Below are 7,900 nucleotides of genomic sequence, written 5' to 3'. Positions count from 1 at the left end.
GCTGAGCTGCTTCTTGGCTGTCCAGGGTCTCGTCCACAGCGAGTCTGTCCCTCCAGGTCAGACTGTAAACCAGGACTACTACAGGAAGTCCTCAGACGCTCCGTGAGGATGTGAGGAGGAAGCAGAGCGTCGTGGCGGAGTGGAGCCGGTTGATCCACCACCACAGAGCGCCAGCGGACACGGCGCTGCGCCTCACGCAGTTTCTGGAGAAGAATGAGATGAATCTCCTCTCCCATCCGCCTGATTCTCCAGATGAAGCCTCCAGTGACTTTTTCTTGTTCCCCAAGTTGAAGAAGGAGCTGAAGGGACAGCGGTTTGCAGATGTGGAGGAGGTGACAGAAAAATCGCAGACGGCCCAGAATGACTCAATTACGCACGGGTGTCACGACACATTGGTGAAGTGGGAGACACGGCTGGAGCGCTGCATTAATGCGGATGGAGATTATTTTGAAGGCGACAGTGATGTTTTATTTTGAAATGTCAGAAACAAAAAGTTAAATTCCAGGAACTTTTGGGTCCCCCCTCATAGATTTTTAAACTCAGCATATGGGTCGTTTTGATCACTGCTGGGTTGTCAACGGGTCCGAGTGTCACTTCATTCTTCTCTCTCTGCAACACAGAACAGAAGTGTTCCTCTGGCTCTCTGATGCAGTGCAGGGTTGTGCTTATTTACATTAAATATCTAATTCACATGACTGTGCGACGTCATGTCCTGTGAATTAGATATGTAATGTAAATCAGCATGTCATCATGGCATGTCATCCACAGAAAAACTTGTTTGAGTGAGTTTAGTTGAATTTGTAGTTAATTTGACCCAGAATTTGGGCACATTCAACCAGTATACATGGTAAAATTGACCCAGGGCTGAAATTGATTTGATGCAACATTTGGGTTAAAAATGAGCACAATATTCAACCCAATCATAAGGTAGAATCGACCCGGACTAAAACTGATTTGACCCAATGATTGGATTAAAGGTATACTGGAGGATCCTTAGAACCAATCAGAATGGTATGGTTCCAACTCGTGATTGGGCAGTCATAATGCCAGTCAATGTGGGAACGCGTTTGCGTGATGACGTATCATGTCGAGTCGCCGCCTCTGTGTGCGCGCTTGTTTCGAGCCGCGCATACACAGAGCATTGTTTAGGAAGTGACATGCAGTGGAGCGACCATCGCAGAAGCAGAAGCCGCAGAAGCGGCTTGTTCCTCCCGCGAACACCTCCGAACAGGGGCGGGGTGGCCATTGGGAGGTTCGGGAGGTTTCCTGAACGGCCAGTGTGTTCCGTCCCGGCAGCCACAAGCCCCCCCCCCCCTCACGGCCTGTGTGCGCGTTCGCTCCCGGTCTGCGAGTTGAAGCATGAGCACCCCCCCTCCCTCCCTCCCTCTCCCTCCCTCCCCCTCTCCTCATATTATCGGATAAAACGGGTCTCCAAACGAAGTTCCCGGAGGATAGAAGAAAGGCCATACAAAAGAAGGACAAAACGCGTGTTTTACTCGGAGATTCCTTTACGAGGTGGCGGACATTCAAAGCACAAACGGGGTTTAGGACTGATCACGACGTGGGGAAGTTTCTGCTGGACAGGTAACATGCTTATTATCCCATTCAAATGTGTTTCGGTTGCATAAACACGTAAGAAACTACTTTACGGATCGTATTCTTATGTATGATTGGAAGAAGAGTCCGACATGATTACAAATGTGTTTTAAAATCCTATGCGGAAAGACGATGCTCCAGCTGCGCGGATGTAAACAAAGTGACATGCGGCTGACGTGCGCGCTCCCACAGTCCTAATGGAGGGAGTCGCGTATGGCAGCGCTCCAAAAATGGCAAATCGGCCATGTTGTATGAAATCGGTGGAGAATCCTCCAGTATACCTTTAAATCCGTGAACCCATCTGTTGGGTTAAAAAGACCAGCCCATTTTGTTGGGTAAAAATAACCACTGTTGGGCTGGTTCAATGTTGATTAACTGTTGGGTTAAAAAATAACCCAATCTGGGTTGTTTTTTACCATATGCGGATCTAGGGGGTGGCTACTTGGGCTCAAGCCCCGGATGTTTTGTCAAGAGCCCCGGATCGCGGATCCGAGCTAATCTGAGTATAATGTGCAGTACTGGAATTCACCAGAGAGTGGCAGCATGCGCTGGAGAGCAGCCAGCAGTCTGCCGCCTGTCCAGAAGAAGAAGCCTTCACGTCTATGCGTGCTAGTCGCTGCTCCTTGATTCTTCTGCTGACCAGAGTCGACTCAGGTAATGGATATCTGAAGCTTTTTCAAAAAGCGGACGTCGCCACCAGCAGCAGCTGCTGCAACACAGACTGATGTTCCCGGTTTGTGAAACTGACTGATTCTGCTGGCTGGTTATCAGTATTATCAGCTAATACCAACAACACAACCGCACTGAAAATGAAAGACAGCTAGATCAATGTTCCATTTCAGGATTAGACTAAAAAGCCTTTATGAAATATGAATGAAAAGTATTACGAACAAAATGATTAAAGTATTCATTGTGCAGGAAAGTGCTCCCTGTCAGTGCTTTGCCATTAAGTTTTTGGATTATTTTACTGTACTACTGCAGATGTTTAAGCTTGTCCTAATTGTAGCTAATATGTACACTTTTGAGTGGTTCAATCAACAGTTATTAATGATGTATTTTTCAGCTAATCCAAGGGAGTTTAAAACAGTTCATTTATTTAAAGAAGAGGGAGAATTTTCTAATCTCATCAAGAAACATTTCAAACATTTAAACTCAATATATCAGTATGTTTCATAGGTTTTATTTCTAAATATTTTTATCTATTTTGGTTCATGTGTGAGTGAAGAGGAAGACAGGAGATGACCCACATTTAACATTAAAAAAAGGCATGACAAGACATGAGAGCAGCTCTGAAATATTGTATTTAAAGAGTAACAGAGACAGAAGAGAGGACGGAGTGAAAGAGTGAGGGGGAAATGAACAGGAAGTCATAAAAATGCAGAGAAAGCAAGAGAGAAGAGACAGGAGGGTTGAAGACAGGATTTGAGGACAGGGTTGAAGAACAGAGCAGTAAAGGACAGCAGAGCTGCCAGCCAGCATCACAGATAGCCTGCAGTAAGGAAATACTGTAAGGTGTTTTATTTCTTTAGTTTATGATCAGTCTGAATAACTTTTGTATTTTAGATTTTTTTCTTTCAGTGTACATGAGGCATAAAACAATGACTTCAAGGCTGCTGGTGGTGAGACGTTTGAATCATTAAAGGGTCTGATTTTTAAGTGTTCTCTGTGCCTTTCTCAGCTTTCAATTGGTGGTAAGTTGATGTTAAAAAAAATAGATAAAGATAGTTTAGTATGCGTGGCACAAAAAATGCCGGAAAAAATAAATCAGCATCTGCACCCTCAGGGCTAAGCCCCTGATCTCCTAGAAACCTAGATCCGCCCCTGCTTTTTACCCAGTGGTGGGTAAAAATTTTACCATTCATTTTTTAGGGTGTGAAGCAATTTTCAAGTCACCATGTTTTGGGACATATTTAAAAAAAATAAAATAAAATTTGGAGCCTCTGGAGAAAACACACAGAAGGGTTCCAAGTTCACTGAATCAGGTTGTTGCAATAGAATTCGAATACTAAGTAAATTCTATCCCTAACATTTTATAGCAACTACTGTTCCAATGAAGTTTCATTGCCAATTATTGCATTTAGATTTTTTTTTCATGTTTGAATTTAGTGCAGCAAAATCCCTGAAACTTTATGGTTTCAATCTAAATAAGACTCTTGTTGGATTGCTCTTCTCCTGCAGCACCACCATGAAGCAGCATATCCCTCAGGGTGTTATTCTCATGTTATATATGTTGTTTTTACTGACTGAATGTAGAGTGAACCATCAACTTGAAAGATTTTGTGAGGGTTGACAAAAAAGAACAGTTTTCAAGAGTTCAAATAGAGTGGAAACTCCTGGAACGACCTACTAAACACTGGTCTACTACTACTGGAATAGAAAACATAGCTTTGTCTGCACTTACGGTGTTTTTACTGAAGTGAATGTAGGACGTTTTCTGGAAAATTGAATTCAGATCAAATCCATTCTTTCATCATGTAGATCAGTTCCCCAGTAAAGTTATTAATACTACAGATTTAAACTGCTCGGTTTGTCAAACTTTATCGAGAACACTTGGATCTGGGCATCCTATCTGTAAGCCATTTTGAAAAGTCGTTGCATCACAAGTAAGTTTTGTCCTGTCGGCGTTTCTGATGTTTGTGCGTCTCCGTCTCCTCGTGTAGATTGCTGTTCCTGATGTCTTCACCTGTGCCTGACCGTTAGATGTCAGACTTCTCATAATGTAATAACAAACCCAAGATGTAATTAGTTACATTTTAGGTAAAAAGATTCCATGTTTTGGGTTCCACATCTTGTTATATTATTGATCACTCATCACATTTTGGGTTTTATTAATTTTTAGAGGCTTTATTAAAGGAAGTTGTTCCTCTAACAACATTAGAAGATTTCTGAACATCATACAGCTGTCCAGTGACGGGGAGGTAGAAGGCCTCTTATCGTTGGATTCATTAAGGATTTGATAGGGTTGAACGGCCTTTCCTGTTCTATGGAAAAATTCAAAGTGGGCACAGAGTGTTTGAGCAGTCAGTGTAGCGAGACGGCAGGACACTGTGGCCAGCAAGACGTAGGCATATTCTATATTACTCTAATCAGGTTCTTTATCTAATCGGTGCTTTACGTACCTCACACATTTAATAAATTGCCAGAAAAATACGTTATTAGTAAAATGAGTGATAGCTGCAGCCCAACCAAAGACTTTAAAGGTGCCTTAAGGAGTTTACACGTTTTATGCGAAACAGCGCCCCCTGCAGGCCTTGGGCGTAATGCAGCTTAGTGAAAAACTCGTCCCTGTGGCTCGCGTGCACGGAAGAGGGGGACTCCGTCTTCGCTCGTTTAGTAGCGCTCAAGTAAGATTTAGGTTTCTTCTCCCTGGTGGAGTCTGTGTGGAGCTGTGGCAGTGCTAGAAGCCAGTCTGTTCTGACTTTCTGGAAGATCCTGCTCAGTTGTTGCTCACTAAGCATCTGGCGGAGTAATGGCGGACAAAGCGAAACTGAACAAGCCGGAGCGTGCATTACGTCATTCCTTTCAAATTCTCCCCAAAAAAATTCTGGTGCCGGACCGGCACTGTGACTTTCAAGTGACAATTTAGCGCTGTTAGAGGTACTGGTAATGAATATGTCAGGGCACATTGGACACATCATTAAAAATGTGTAACATATTTATGGTGGAAAATAAGTATTTTTAAGGTTGTAAAACTCCTTAATGCACCTTTAACTTTGGGATGAAACTCTGCTGGTCATATTCTCATGTGTTTTTCTTTTTTTGGTGGTTTTTTTTCTTGCGAAAGTCAATTGTATTAATCAAAGCTTTCACTTGAGCTTCCCTTCTGATAAAATCAGATAAGTAGGACATGACTGTTCCTCATCACTGCTTGACGGGACATGATGCTTACAGGAGGACCTTTATGTCAAGAGGATTTAGAGAGTTCAGGATAAACGAGGAGCTCCTACCCCAGGAGACAAAAACTATGAAATCAGCAGCTTTGGCCTAATGCTTCAGTTAACTGAGGAAAAAAACCTCTCCAACTGTGTTTATGAAGAATTACAAGAAACTTCAGTCAATTCATCACTGATTTCTATGGCTGTTGATTCTACAATTTCTGTAAATTAATTGTGATTAATTATCATAAATAATGGCACAAACAATGGCCCAAATTCACATTTAAGATTCTGTCAAAGGAACACTGGGCCTATTTTAAAGTGGCTGTATCATGCAAAATTCACTGTTTGTATGTTTAAACCTTGTTATATAGTTATGTTCTCACCAAAAACACCCCAAACATTTTTTTCCTTGGTGCCTGTGTGTTTAAGCTTTCCTGGTGTTCCTGCTGCTCAGAGAGGCAGCCCCTCCCACACCGTGAAAACGCTCTGTTTCCCCCGTTGACGTCACACGGTGAAGATGGCTCCTCTGAGCCCCCCTCCCTCCCGCAGGCCCTCGGCAATCAGCGTTGCGGATTTTTTCTAACTCTGATTACGGAGATAAACTTTAACCATCGTCTGAAAGCAACAATCAAGCAAGAGCAAGAGTCTGAAGGGTCTGAAGGGTCTGAAGGGTCTGGAGGGTCTGAAGGGTCTGGAGGGTCTGGAGGGTCTGAAGGGTCTGGAGGGTCTGAAGGGTCTGGAGGGTCTGGAGGGTCTGAAGGGTCTGGAGGGTCTGAAGGGTCTGGAGGGTCTGGAGGGTCTGGAGGGTCTGAAGGGTCTGGAGGGTCTGGAGGGTCTGAAGGGTCTGGAGGGTCTGGAGGGTCTGGAGGGTCTGAAGGGTCTGGAGGGTCTGGAGGGTCTGGAGGGTCTGAAGGGTCTGGAGGGTCTGGAGGGTCTGAAGGGTCTGGAGGGTCTGGAGGGTCTGAAGGGTCTGGAGGGTCTGGAGGGTCTGAAGGGTCTGGAGGGTCTGGAGGGTCTGAAGGGTCTGCGCTTGGTGAGTTTCTCACAGGAAAAGACGTTTTCGCGTGTGGAGAAGCTAGAGCTAAAGAGCTAAAGCTAGCTAGCGTATTTGTTTTGAAGCTCTGATTGGTTGAAGTAGCTGTCAGTCAAAGTCCACAGGGGGAGAGGCGGGATTTCAGTGAAACAGAGCGTTTTCTCTTCCGGGTTTCAGAATTAGCCCCAGAAAATCTTTTATTTCACACAAAATGACTTTTCCTTAGCGCCAAAAATAAACTATTACCATGTTAATGCCATTTCTAGGGTTTGGACGAGCTAAAAAAGCAGGATACAGCCCCTTTAACTATATAAAGAAAATCCTGGTGTATGTGTTAGTAGTGGAATTCTAAAGTAGCTGTTTAACTGTTGTACTTGTGAGCTCCATGTAAGGCTGCAGCATGAACCTCTGCTTCACTGCTTCCAAAAAAACATCCATCTAAACTGCTTTATCCAGTTCAAGATAACAAATAGCAAATAGGTAGCAGGCTGTTTGTCCATCACAGGACAAGACGCTTCTAAAAACATACACTTAACAGCTACGGCAATTTAGAGCCACCAATTAAACTCAAATGTGTTTCTGGACTGTGGGAGGACCCCAAGCCTGGACTCCAGCCAGGGTTTTACTGTTGTGAGACTAGAGTGCCTGTTGGTTGATTACATGTTATGATGAAAAAATCTCCCCTATTATTACTGTTTTTTGGAAGAAGAATGAGTTTCAGCCACTGCAGAAAAACTCACAGTGAAGTGATTAAAGTCGCCTGTGGTGGGAATCATCAGGATGTCATTTCACTCCGGTGTCGGGTCGATGCAGGTTTTCATTTCTAACCTTGAGGTGAGTCCTGCGAGGCCGGGACTGCTCTGCCTTGACACGTGGTGACAGTGGGAGTGGCTCGCTGTTACTGCTTCATTATGACATTTTCATTCATTCAATTCAGGTGAGTTAAAGCAGGAAGAGACGGAGGACTGCGGCCCTCCAGGACCACCAGGTCCTGCATCACTGACCTTCTGCTGCACACACACACACATACACACACATACACACACACACACACACACACACACACACACACACACACACACACACACACACACCACTAAGAAAAAGCTGCAGGGACAACAGTGGTATAACATGGGCTTAAGTTTACTTTGTTAATGCCGTGGACATTTTATGCATGTGAGCTGTTTCCTAGCAACACTGTCGGATGAAAACCTCCACGATAACTCTATGATCAACATCCAGGATTTTGCTTCCTAAAGTAGAAACAAACATAGAAATCAGTCTGTTTTTTTTTTTTTCAGGCTTGACATTTGCATTAGATTCACTCCTTATATTTAATTAATGCAGTGTTTCCCAACCCAGAGGAACATAGAGAGGTGTTGAGAGACTGGCT

Source organism: Salarias fasciatus, chromosome 16 (assembly GCF_902148845.1).
Source record: "Salarias fasciatus chromosome 16, fSalaFa1.1, whole genome shotgun sequence".
In the NCBI taxonomy this organism is placed as follows: Eukaryota; Metazoa; Chordata; class Actinopteri; order Blenniiformes; family Blenniidae; genus Salarias; species Salarias fasciatus.
This window is presented reverse-complemented; position numbering follows the sequence as displayed.